This window comes from Dasypus novemcinctus, chromosome 12, assembly GCF_030445035.2.
Source record: "Dasypus novemcinctus isolate mDasNov1 chromosome 12, mDasNov1.1.hap2, whole genome shotgun sequence".
Classification (NCBI taxonomy): Eukaryota; Metazoa; Chordata; class Mammalia; order Cingulata; family Dasypodidae; genus Dasypus; species Dasypus novemcinctus.
Window position 1 is genome coordinate 2,314,022 of NC_080684.1, and position 14,036 is coordinate 2,328,057.

Below are 14,036 nucleotides of genomic sequence, written 5' to 3' on the forward strand. Positions count from 1 at the left end.
TTTGCTGTTCTTTTTCCTGTTTCTTCTGTTGTTCAGTTAATTCTTGGATTTTAGCTCTTTCTTCTTTTTTAATATAGGCTTTTAAGTCTTTAAATTTCCCTCTCAGGACTGCCTTTCCTGTATCCCAGAAGTTTTGATAAGTTGTGATCTCGCTTTCATTTGTCTGAATACCTTTACTGATTTCACTTGGAATTTCTTATTTGACCTGCTGATTATTTAGGAGTGTGTTGTTTAGAGTGCATACATTTGTGTATTTACTATTTTCTCTCTGTCATTGAGTTTGATTTTGACCCTTATGATCTGAGAAGATGCTTTGTATAAATTGATTATGTTTATATTTATTGAGTGCTGTATTGTGCCCTGATAAGTGGTCTATCCTTGAGAAGGATGCATGGGTATGTTCAAAGAATGTCTAATGCACTGAGTTTGGATGCTGTGTTCTGTATATGTGTATTAGGTCTAACTTATTGATCATATTGTTTCAGATCTGTATTTCCTTGTTGATCTTCTGTCTAGTTCTATTTAGTGATGTGAGAGGTGTGTTAAAGTCTCTAGTGATTATTGTAGAGAGGCCTGTTTCTCTGTTAAATTTTCCGAGAGTTTGTTGTATGTGTTTTGGGGGACCTTGGTTAGGTGCATAGATATTTATGTCTGTTATAACTTCCTGATTGCTTGTCCCTTTTATTAATATTTAATGGCCTTCTGTATCTCTCTTAACTTTTTTGCACTTATAGTCTGTTTTCTCCAATATTAGTGTAGCTAATCCTGCTTGTTTTTGGTTACTATTTGCATGGAGTATCTTTTTCCAACCTTTCACTTTCTGGCAGTTTGTATCCATGAGTCTAAGGTGGGTCTCTGGTACGCAGGATACGACTGACTCATTTTTTTTTTTATACATCCTGTCAGCCTATATCTCTTAATTGGTGAGTTTAACCTATTCATATTCAGTGATATTACTGTATATGCATTATTTCTTTCCACCATTTTCTTCTTTGGTTATCATTTGTCATATCATGTTTTGGTCTGTCTTTTTACTTTTTTGGTTCTCTTTCTGTTCTTCTATTCTCTCCTCCAAGCTTCACTCTCCTTTTTCTTTCAGGTTCTAAGGCTTCTCAATATATCCTGCAAGATGGATTCTTTATTATGAAGTGTATTTGTCTTCGCTTGTGAATATTATATACCCACCTTCATATTTGAAGGACAGTTTTGCTGAATGCAGAATTCTTGGCTGGCAGTTTTTCTCTTTTGGTCTCCTAATTTTATCATACTGCTGTCTGCTTGCCGCCATGGTTTCTCATGAGGAATCTGTGCTAAGTCTTACTGGGTGTCCCTTGTAAGTAATGGTTCCCTCCTCTCTTACTGCTCTCAGAATTTTCTCGTTATCTCTTATGTTTGACTTTCTCAGTAGTATGTGTCTTGGAATAAGTCTATTTGGATTTATTCTGATTGGGATACACTGGGGTTCTTAGTCATGTAGGTTAATTTCTTTCAAGAGAGTTGGGAAAGTTTCAACTAGTATTTTCTCAAATATTCCTTCCCCGCCCCTCCCCTCTCTTCTCCTTCTGGATCTCTTATAACATGTTTGTTGTTACTTTTTGAGTTGTCATTCAACCTCTCTTAAGCCATGTTCATTTTTCCCCATTCTTTTCTCTCTGCAATTTCAGCTCTTCTGTCTTTGGTTTCACTTATTCTTTCTTGTTTCATTTCAAGTTTGCTGTATGTCTTTAATGTGATTTTGATCTTACCTATTATGACTTTCATTCCTATTAGCTCTGTTACTTTTCTATTTCAGGTTTCACATTTTTCTTTGTGCTTGTTCAGTTTCTTCTTGATCTCATTCATTTCTTTCGCCATATTTTTCTTTCATCTCAATTTGATTTTGGAACTGTATGCATCTCATTATTTAGTTTTCTCAAATCCTGTGTTTCTTTTGAGGCTTTATTATATTCCTTTTCCTGGGTCATGTCTTCCTTTTTTTTTTTTTTTTTTTTTTTTTTGGCTGTCTTGTAAATTTTTGCTGATGTTAGGCAACTGATTAGGATGCAGTTTCCTCAGATGCTCAGTTTATTTCTTTTTGTTGGGCTTTGTTGGTGGGAGGCTGTGTGTTATTGCTGCTCTTTGATTCTGTGTTCCTCCTGGATGGTTAGTCTTGTCCCTGTTGTTTGCTAAAAACTGGGCTCTGCCGCCAGTGTCAGCCAAAGCTGTGTTGATGCAAAATACCATAAATCTGTTGGTCTTTATAAAAGGTATTTATTTGGGGTACAAGCTTATTTACCATGCTATAAAGTGCAAGTTACTTCCCTCACCAAAGTCTGTTGCCATACGTTGGAGGAAGCTGGCTGCCGATGTGTGCCAGGGTTCAGGCTTCCTGGGTTCCTCTTTCCCTGGGGTTCATTTCTCTCCACTTCCAGCCCCTGTCTGTTCAGCACAAGGTCAGATCTAGACTAGAAGGCTCTCTAGGCTGTGCCTGTCCCTACGAGGTCAGCTGTAGGGTATCAGGCAAACATCTCTGTCCTCTCCCTGGGGCTTCTGCTGTGTCTAAGGAGCTGTCTCTATTCCTCTGGTGATGATCGACTGTGTGTTCACTTCGTTGGCTCCAGCTCAAAAACTCTATAACCATTTCTTTTCTCATGTTGTTTTCTCTCTGAGTCCCACCCACCAAGGGGCAGGGATGCAACATCTGCTGATGTGGCCCCATCAAAGCCTTGATCATTATTTAATCATGTAAACCTCTGAATCCAAGATAATGTAATATACCCTGAGGAAAAGACCAATTTACAAGCATAATCCAATATTTCTTTTTGGAATTCATCAGTAATAGGAAACTGCTATACACAGACTCATGTGGGCTTTCTTTTAGTTTTGGACGTCAGGAACTAATGCCAGAGTCTGAGGTTGTTTGCACAGCTAGCTTCCCTAGGCCCTGTGATCTGGAGGCCAGCTCATAAAGGTGGACAGTTTGATCTCTCTGTAGACTCAGGTAATTGTAAGCACATGCACAGAGGGAGGAACTCCCTTGTGGTTTTTTTTGTTCTTGTGGTGGATGTTTTTCAGTCCTTTTTATTGTTTTTTTAAGGACTTATTTTCATGACTTTATTTCTCTCTATGCCCTCATTGTTTAAACGTGCTCTGTCTGCTTTTATTTCTACAGGAGGCACTGGGAACTGAACTCGGGACCTCTGATGTGAGAGGGAGTTGCCTAATCACTTAAGCCACCTCTGTTTCCGGTCTTCGTTGTTTCTGTCATCATATTTTTCCTCTTGTGTCTCTTGTTGCATCATCTCATTGTGTCAGCTTGCTGTGGCTGCCCACTCTGCCAGCTTGCTGACGTCTTCAGGAGACACCGGGAACCTCTTATCCCTGCTTTGTTGTGTATCTTGTTACATATTTTCCTCTTGTGTCTCATTGCATCATCTTGTCGTGTCAGTTTCCCAAACCTGCCTTTCATGCAAGCTTCCTGGAACCAAACCAGGAACCTCACATATGGTAGGCAGGAGCTGAACCTCTTGAGGCACATCTGCTTCCTTATGTGGTTTCTAATGTTCCCATGACTGAGTGATGCCTGCAGGTCTGTAGTGCAGAGCTTTGGAGTCACACGCCTGGGGTCACATTAAGGCCCTGCCCCTTGGAGCACCAGAGCCTGAGCAGTCCATCTCACCTCGGGGAAATGCACACAGTGACCCCCACAAGCTCACACATAGTCTCACAGTCACACCACAGAGACTCACATGGATTCCCTTAAGCCTCCCCACAGCCTATCCCATAACCCTGAAAGCAAACAGATCCATTCCTGGAGACTCTGCAAAGAAGGACAGTTCCTGAATGGAAGTCTTTCATCATGTCCACATCCTCCTTTGAGGCTGTGACCAGGCTAGGTCTCCAGCCTACAGCTTGCAGGAAGCCCCCTATTTTATCTCAGTTTTTCTCAGCATACTTTGATGAGCCCAGAATAGCTACCATTTTCATTTGTTTTCTTTTCTTTTTGAGGTTTTTATTTATTTATTTAAGAGTATGCACTTTGTCAGTACTACCACAGAAAGAACATTATGTCCTTCTTAGATGCTTCACGTCAGGGGGTACCTCATGTCAGTCTGTGTAGTTGCTGATGAAGTGAATTTTGAGCACTTGGTTCAGGTGGAGTGTGCCAAGTTTCTCCATTGAAAACTCACCAATTTTCTTTCTGTAATTTATAAGTCACCTATGGAAAGATTTTTTGATACAATACATAACTTTGTCTTTATAAACCATTTATTTCAAGGTTTTTACATACATGATTTCATTAGCTTTCAGGGTCACCTGCAATGGCAGAAAAGAAAACATAACGAGGAGAGGACCATGTTGTGTTGTATTTGCTCATGGCTTGGTGATTTTAAAAGACAGAAGGGAAACAGTGGTAAAGTGAAAGACCCCCTGAGGAAGCAGGGCAGACACCTTAGGGTAGTCTTGATATTAGAACCGTATGAGTGTTACCATCCATGAACAGTAGATGTATTGGTATATGTTTAGGTCTTGCTAAAATTTTATTGCGCTATGTTTACTAGTTGTTCAACTGCTTCACCTTTTCATTAAATTCATCCTTAGGTATTTTATTTGTTAGAGAGTAAATGAATGGATTTTCTTTAAAAAATTCATATTATTTTCTGCTATATACACAAAACTGGCTTTTGAGTGTATATCTCATACAATGCACGTTTACTTAATGCCTTTATTTTTTCCAGTAGTGTTGTGGGATTGTGTTTTAAAACACTGTGTCATTTGTGTATGAGGAGAGTTATTTTTTCCATTCCAAATTGGATGGTTTTATTTATTTTCTTGCCCATTTGCTCTGGCTGTAACTTCTATTACGATGTTGAATAGCAGTGATGAACGCGAGCTGACAGATCTTGTTCCTGACCTCATGGGAAGACTTTCAGGCTTTCCCTTTTGAGTATAATGTTAGCAGTGGGTTATGTCGATGCAGCTGTGCACAGAGTGGAATGAGTTCCACCAGTGACCATCCGCTCAGAGAGCAGCAGAAAGTCCCCAGGATGTGGGGTGCCTGTGAGTGCATTTCTGAAATCCGAGGATATGAGCTAATATTTGAAGAAATCCGTTTTTATGGTTTTGAATTACTTATTTCTTACTAAGGTACATGTGTTCAAGTTTTAATAATAAGATCATGACCATATGCTTGGCATGTTTATGTGTTCTTAAACTTTAAAAATTGAGAAAACCCCATTAAATGAATTTTTCTTCCTAGAGGTTATTTATAAAATAGTACTTTTAACTTTAACAAGGAGAGTATTAACCCTTATCCTTGAGGACCATGGGAAACAGATTATTTTGAGACATATTGGTTTATATTCCTGAAGACAGATGTAATGCCATATGGTGGTAATTGTATAGTCCAGATATAAATGATACTGAACCTATGTGATTGTGAATCTAAAGCAATAGACAGTTTTTTGAAATTTGCTGAATATGAACTGCCATTGCTAACACCCAGTATGTTTGAGTAAAAAAAACTGTATGACAAGATTGATACAAAATTGTAGAGAAGGAAAGCCGACTTGGCCCAGTGGATAGGGCGTCCACCTACCACATGGGAGGTCCATGGTTCAAACCCTGGGCCTCCTGGACCCGTGTGGATCTGACCCATGCGCAGTGCTGATGTGCACAAGCAGTGCCATGCCACGCAGGCGTGTCTCCGGCATAGGGTAGCCCGTCACTCAAGGAGTGCACCCTGTAAGGAGAGCTGCCCAGCACGAAAGAAAGTGCAGCCTGCCCAAGAATGGCACCGCCCACATGGAGAGCTGACACAACAAGATGATGCAACAAAAAGGAACACAGATTCCTGGTGCGGTTGATAAGGATAGAAGCAGTCACAGAAGAACACACAGTGAATGGACACAGAGAGCAGACAGCTGGGAGGGAGGGGAATAAGTAAAAAATAAATCTTAAAAAAAAGTTGAAGAATGGAGCTGCCCTGGATGGTGCTTCAGAGGTAATCACCGGACATTGTAAATCCTCACAGGGCCTGCATGATGGAATAGAGGAGAGTATGGGCCATGATGTGAACCAATGTATATGAGGTGCAGAGGTGCCCAAAGATGTACTTACCAAATCCAATGGATGTGTCATGATGATGGGAACGAGTGTTGTTGGGGGGGGGGGGGAGAGGGGGGGTGGGGGGGTGGGGTTGAATGGGACCTCACATATATATTTTTAATGTAATATTATTACAAAGTCAATAAAAAATAAAAAAATTAAAAAAAAAAAAAGTTGAAGAGAAAATTAATAATTGGCCAAATGACTCAAACATAAAGTATAAAGACAAAAAATTTCATTATAACATAAATAGAAACTAAAAGCTAATGATTATAGGAATACAGTAAATTTACACATAAAAAATAAGACGTGAAATCCAGTGTAACTCATTGAAATAACTTAGAAATAATTGATTTTCAAAATGTGCAAACATGTTTAGAAAATGACTATATTTGGCAATGTGTTAATGTTTCTCTTCAAGAGAGGAGTACATGTAAGAGGAATATTCAGTAGTCAGTGGGAGAAAGAAAATAGATAACACAAGGTACAATAGAAGTAATAAGAGTGAGGACCCGTTTATAAGAGTGGTAGAAGTACAGAATGCAGAAATATAATGAAGAAAGCTTTCATCCTTTAAAAAATCCTATTAAAAATCTAGAAAGAAAAGTAGACCCATGTGATTAGAAAAGTTGTTTTGAATCTCACTATCGTCCATAATTTTTAAAAATTCTATGAATAAAAACAAAAAAATTCATGTTATTTTCAAATACGAAAGAAATAAGTGCAGTATATCCCACCATGAATGAATGAAAACTCTTCATCATGATCTACATGATGTGCTGAAATATACTTTCTGAAAAGAATATGAAAGGCATTAAGAAAATGAAATAATATATGACAATACATCATAAGTGGGAAAAAAACCCCCCCCAAAAAAAAAATGAGAAGAAGAAAATAAGAACAATGGGAGAAGAGTTCAAGATTGAAATGTAATCTCCACGAAGTAAGGTGACAAGATAAAGCTTAAGTCAAAAGAAAAGAATAAAAAAGTAGAAAGGACTGAAAGTCTGAAATGGAGAATGGTAAAGATAAAAAACAAGGCACAGGCTGAGGAATGGTGCAGCTGGTCCAGTGTCTGCCCCCTGGGGTGCCTGAGCCAGGAGGTGGGCGGGGCCATCGCAGTCCCTCGGCCCTGGCTGGCCTTGGGTCTGGGGGGGCCTCATGTGGGTGGTCCTGGAAGCTGCCCCCTCCTCCCATGATGCTCAGCTCCGGGCTGCAGACCTTGGCAGTTGGTGGTGTCCAGGCTTCAGTGCCAGGCCTTGGGCGACGGCTGTGGCTCCTCAGGTCTAGGCCGCCTTGAGCTCACACCTGGGAGGATTGTGGTAGGTGTGAGTCCTGTGCACTGAGGGAGCCCCCCTTCATCTGCGCTCCTTGTCCTTTACTCCACTGAGCGTCCCCGCGGCTGGAGCCGGAGGTGGTGCGTGTGTCTGCCGTGGACCCGAGGGGCCTCCAGAGCCCCGATTTGTACCTTAATGTGGTGTGTTCCCACCTGTCCAGGGCAGTCCTGGGTTATGTCTGTTGTCCTCCCTTTTCATGTCACCCGTTCCACTAAGACTATTCTGATGTGACTTTATGTTATATTGTCCTGTTATTAGGTCTGTTATGGAAATTTACTTAAGGAAGTTTGACTTAATGCCTGAATAACTTAGTTATTTGGGTAGAAATTTTAAAATGCACAAAAAATGGAATGTCCAGTCAACCACAGATATATGTGCTTATACCTGGATGATCTGTTCATGGAAGGAGGTGAGAGAAATTGGTAAGTGGTGTCTGGGAGCAGGGGCTGGATGAGAGAGAGGATTACCTTTAGTTGTGTACTCGTTTCAGCATTTGATTTTTTGTTAATATGAGCATGTATTTTTTTCCCCACCAAATACAAAATAATAAGAAAGATTGATAATAATAATAAAGATAGGTATGTCCTGTCATGTGAATTTTCCTTCCAGGGACCTCTAGTCAGCTGGACATTGCCAGACAATGGGAGAAAATTTGTTTTTATGTTCATGAGACATATTGGTATGCAATTTTCCACTTTAAAATTATCTTTATGTGATTTTAGGATTAGGGTAATGTTGGCCTCCTAGAGTGAGTTAGGAAATGTTCCCTTTGTTTTCTGAAAGAGATTGTGGAGAACTGTTTTCATTTATCCTTAAATGATTGATAGAATGAATCGTCTGAACCTGGTCCTTTCTTTTTTGAAATGTCATAGATTTTTTTATTAAAAATTTTACTGGCTATAGGTCTATTCTGATTATACATTTGTTCTTCTATTAGTTTTGATGATTTGTATCTCTCAAGGAGTTTTGGGCCATTGTATCTAACTTATCAAACTATTGGATGTAGGGATGTTCATAGTCGTCTTTGAATACCCTTTTTTTTCTCTCCCCTCTCTCCCACCCTTCAGGTGTCTGCTCTCTGTGTCCATTCACTGTGTGTTCTTCTGTGTCCACTTGCATTCTTGTCAGGAGCACCGGGAATTTGTGTCTCTTTTTTGTTGTGTCATCTTGCTGTGTTAGCTCTCCATGTGTGCGGTGCCACTCCTGGGCAGCTCTCCTTACAGGGCATACTCCTTGCGCGTGGGGCTCCCCTACGTGTTGGACAGCCCTGCATGGCACGGCACTCCTTGTGTGCATCAGCACTGCATGTGGGCCAGGTCCCCATTGGTAAGGACCCCCCATGTGGTAGGCAGACGCCCTATCCGTTGGACCAGATCCACTTTCTAGGGTATCCTTTTAATATCCGTGGAACCCTGAGGGATGACCTGTCTTCCATTCCTGGTATTGGTAATTTGTGTCTTCTCTATTTTATGTTTGGTTAGCCTAGAGGTTTATCAGTTTGATTAATCATTTCGAAGAACAAAGTCATGCTTTAGTTGGGCTTAGTTTTCATTTCTATGTGATTAACGTGCAGGAGTGCCCTTGCTGGGTTGTATGATAAGCGTCTATTTAGTTTTACAAGGAATTGCTAAGTAGTTTTCAGAGCGACTATACCACTTTACATCCCTTCGAGCAATACATGAGAGATCTAGCTTCTCTGCCTTCTAACCAGCATTTGGTATTGTCAGTTTATTTTTGTCTTGATTACATGTGGTTATACCTCATAATGGTGTAGTTTTCATTTTCTTGATTGCCAATTATATTGCGCATCTCTTCATGTACTTATTTCCCATCCATATATCTACTGTCGAGAAATGTTTGTTCATATATTTTGCCCTTTCTAATACTAATGTTTTTATGATTGAATTTTGGAAATTCTTTTAATATATTCTAGATATGAGGGTTTTTTAAAATTTCCTGGAACAATGTCCAGGCATTGAAGCCAGGATCTCATAAGTGGGAAGGCAGCCCTCAACCCCTGAACCAAATTGGCTCCCTTGAGTTGTCTATTTGTTTTTTTGCTGGTTCTCTATTGTTTGTTTTTTGTCTTAAGAGGTATCGGCATTGAAACTGTAACCTCCCATATGGGAAACAGGCTTTCTACTGCATGAGCCACATCCACTCCCATGTTTCTACATACCTATTCCATATATCAGCTCCAGATTTTCTAGATATCTGTTCTTTCTTTGTCATAGTTAGGTTTGTAAATATTTTTTCTGGTCAGTAGTTTGCCTTTATAGTTTATCTTTTGTGGATCAGTATTTTAAAGTTTGTTGAAGAGTGATGTGTCCTCTTTGTTTTTTATGGATCTCATTCAGCACACTCTCCCTTAGGATTCTGTGTCCATGTTTTCAAATATGAAATGGGTTTGATGATGCCTCAGTATTTCTATTGCCTATCCTGACCACTCCACTGATTCTTCTGCTTCCATGTCAGAATCAAAAAAAAAAAAAGTTTTTTAATTTATAAAGTAGCTTTAGATGACATATATGTTCCATCAGAAATAGAGGGGACTGCCATATACCCCACCCTTCCCCCACCACACTTTCCCTCAGGAGCAACATCTTTCATTAGTGTGGTCCATTTGTTACACAGCTAGTGCTCTGTCTAATCCACCATGTCTCTTACCTGGAATATTGTGATAGCTCCTACCTGGTCTGCGTTTTGGCCTGCTTGCCTCTGTGGCCCATTCTTATCTTGTAGCCAGAGTGATCCTGTGAAAGCCTAAGGCAGGTCTTGTCCCTTATTACTCTTTACTGAACCCCATATATTCCCAGTTTACAGTAAAATCAAAAGTTCTTATACTGAACTACAAGGACCTCACAATGTGTGCACCAAGTTTTAGGAGCAGTTTTCTTGAGATATATTCACATACCAGACAATCTATGCAAAGTGTCCACGGTGACTTTTAGTATATTCAAAGAGTTGTGCATTCATCACCACAGTCAAGTTTAGAACATTTTCTCACTCCAGGAAGGAAAGCCCCATACCTCTTAGCAGTCACCTCTCAATCCCTCTATTATTCCCCAGCCTTGGCTAACAACTAATCTAATTCCATCTCTATAAATTTCTTTATCCTTACATTTTACAGTAATGAAATAATAGAATATGTAGTACTTCATGTCTGGTTTCTTTCACTTAGCCTAATGCTTTCTTAAATTTTTGCAGTTTTTAAATAATTAGCGAGGTTGTATGTTTATAGTAAAGTCATATGAAAAATACAGTGTTCTCATGTATCCCTGTATTGATACTTTGCATTAGTGTGCTACCTTTTTTAGGACTGATGAAGGAAAATAAGATATTACTGATACCTACAGTCCATAGTTTACATTAGGTTTTTTTTCCCATATACCATCCTATTATTAACAACATGTCATAGTGTCATATATTTGCTAGGATTCATGAAAGAACAGTCTTGTATTTGTACTGTTAACCCAGTCCATCATCCACAACAGCGTTCAGTAAACAACCCTGTTTTGACTTCTAACTTTCCTTCTAGTAACACATATTACCTTAAACTCCTCCTCTCAACCACATTCATAAACATAATTCTGCACAGTTAACTACATTTGCAATAGTGTGCTACCACCATCACTGTCCATTTCCAAACATTTACAATCAACCGAAATAGAAATTCTGTGCAATTTAAGCATGAGCTCTCCATTCTCTACCCCCATTCTATCCCTTGGTAAAGTAGTCTAGAGTCTAAATGCATGAGTTTGCTTATTATCATTAGTTACTATCACTGAGAGCATAGAATGATTTTCCTTTTGTGTCTGGCTTTTTTCACTGAATATAATGTCCTCAGTGTTCATCCATGTTGTCACATGCATCTGGACTTTTTTCTTTCTTATACCTGTATAATACTCTGTCTTACGTATTTACCACATTTTCTTCATCCATTTATGTGTTGGTGGAGTTTTTTTTTTATCGTAGTTGTTACATATATATATGTATATATGTTACATATATATAGTTGGATCAATTTCTTCTATCAAGATTGTGTCACTTAGCTACAAGGTTCCAAGTAGTTGGGCCGTTGCCTTTTACAAAGTGGTTTTCTGTGTTCTCCTAACAAGGTAAGAATCACTACAACAGTTTGTGCTAATTCCATCAGAACATCACACTGTATTTTAATTACCTGTTTACCAGCCTGCCATTAGCCTGAGAACTCTGTGGGTGCAGGAACTGGCTCATGTCCCCTTGTAGAATGCCTGGTACACATAGTTACTAGATTATTAGCTAAATGAGTAATGAATTTTTTTTTATTTAAATGGTCTAAGTACATTTATCATTAAAAACCTCCAAATATCCTAGTCTATAGTATGATTTTAAATTCTCAAGTTAAAACAATTACAAGGCTTTGTCCCAAATCATTTCTTACAAATTACAACTTTGAGGTATTTTATCATAAAAAGTTGGTAATCATAGGCATAAATTGATATGAACTTAAAATTCATCCTACATTTACTTAATTTCTTAGCCTGACCTTGTAGTAAATCTTTAGTTGCATTGATTTTGGCTGCTAAATAAGGAGATCCTCCCTTGCCTGGGTGATTTAAGAGCATAATTCGTCTATGAGCATCTCTTATTTTTCCTTTATTGGCAGTAGGGCTTCCACCTAGTATGAATGCTGCCTCCCATTTTGTCATTTTGGACTGAAACCCACCTCTGTAATAGCCACCACTGAAGGCAGATGTTGGGAGACTTTGAAAAACTCGTTTTACTTGAGGCTCCATATGCTTCATGGCTTGCAAAACCTAACGGCCTGCAAATCCTGCAGCAGCAATGGTCAGTCCAGCTGCTACCGCTGTTGCTGGCCTTAGCTGGGGCTTGGCTGTGCTGCCTCCAGCGGGAGCGCGGTTCATCCCAGCCCAGAGGCCGCGGCCACCCACGCCTCTACCAGACAGCGAGGCTCACCCCTCCCACAGCTACAGCCTTGGCAGCCCTTGTTGGAGGATATTTGCTTCTACCTTTTGTCTATTGTGCAGTGACCATTGGTATACAAATACTTGTCTGAATCCTTGCTTTTCCATTTGTTTTGGAAATATATCTAGAAGTGGAATTGCCAGGTCATATGTTAATTCTAAGTCTAACTTTTCTAGTTACTGCCAAACTGTTTTCCACACTGGGTGCATTTTTATATTCCTACCACCCGTGGATAAGGTTTGCTATTTATATACTTCCTCACTAGCACTTTTTCTTTTCCAATTTTTAAAATAATAGCCCTTTGAGTGGATGTGAAGTGATTAGTCATCATGCTTCAACTGCCTTTCCCTAATGGCTAATGGACTTGAGCATCTTTCCATATGCGTATTGGCGCTTTGTATATCTTCTTTCTAAGAAATGTCTGTTTAAATATTTGCCCATTTACATGTGTTTGTTTGCCATGCCCCCTCCCTTGGAGGTTAGCCAGTGACTCTTCTGCAATTGTCACTGGCTATTTCTTTGTTGTGGAAATTCCCCCTCAGGACTTGGCTGCTTCCTCCGCCTCTTCTTTTTTTTTTTTTTTTAAAGATTTATTTATTTTATTTATTTCTCTCTCCTCCCCCCGCCATTGTCTGCTCTATGTGTCTGTCTGCTGAGTGTTCTTCTTTGTCCACTTCTGTTGTCAGCTGCACAGGAATCTGTGTTTCTCTTTGTTGCGTCATCTTGTGTCAGCTCTCCGTGTGTGCGGCGCCATTCCTGGGCAGCTGCACTTTCCTTCATGCTGGGCAACTCTCCTTATGGGGCACACTCCTTGCACATGGGGTTCCCCTACACGGGGACACCCCTGTGTCACAGGGCACCCCTTGTACGCATCACCACTGCGCATGGGCCAGCTCTACGCGGGTCAAGGAGGCCTGGGGTTTGAACCGCGGACCTCCCATGTGGTAGTCGGAAGCCCTAACCTCTAGGCCAATTCCGCTTCGCATCCTCCTCCTCTTTTGATCCCCATCTCCAGTCTTGTCTCCGCTGACTTAGGTAAATTTTTCTTTTTTCTTTTTGTGGTTGCAGGGCTGGACAGTGATCCTGGGACCTTATTGTGAGAAGCTGGCACTGATCCACTGAGCCATATACTCAACGCCCTTGAGTTGGTTTATTCACTTGTTTTGCTAGTTTGTTTTTAGGAGCATTTGGCATGAATGTTAACTGTCCTACATGTCTCTAGGCTCCATTAACTTTAGTTCAATCCTTTTTTCCCCATGTTCCTCATTAACTCATTTTACTCATCTAACTTCCATCTCACTGACTCTTGCCTGTTTTACCTCCATTTTCTTATTGATCGTACCCAGGGAACTTTTGAATTGTGTATTTTCTTTTCATTTTTGTTCATTTATTGAAGTATATCATTCATACCTAAAAATACATACACTATAAGTTTATAGTAATAGTTGTGAACTTACAAAACAAACATACTTAATGTCATACAGTGCTCTCATACCTCACCCTCCCACCAATGCCTTATGTGGTTGTGAAATATTTTTAACTTGTCATTAAAGAGTATCCTCAAAATATTACTGCTAATTAAAGTATCTTATATTTGGTGTATTTTTCCCCCAACCCACCATAATAGTATTATTTTGTATAATT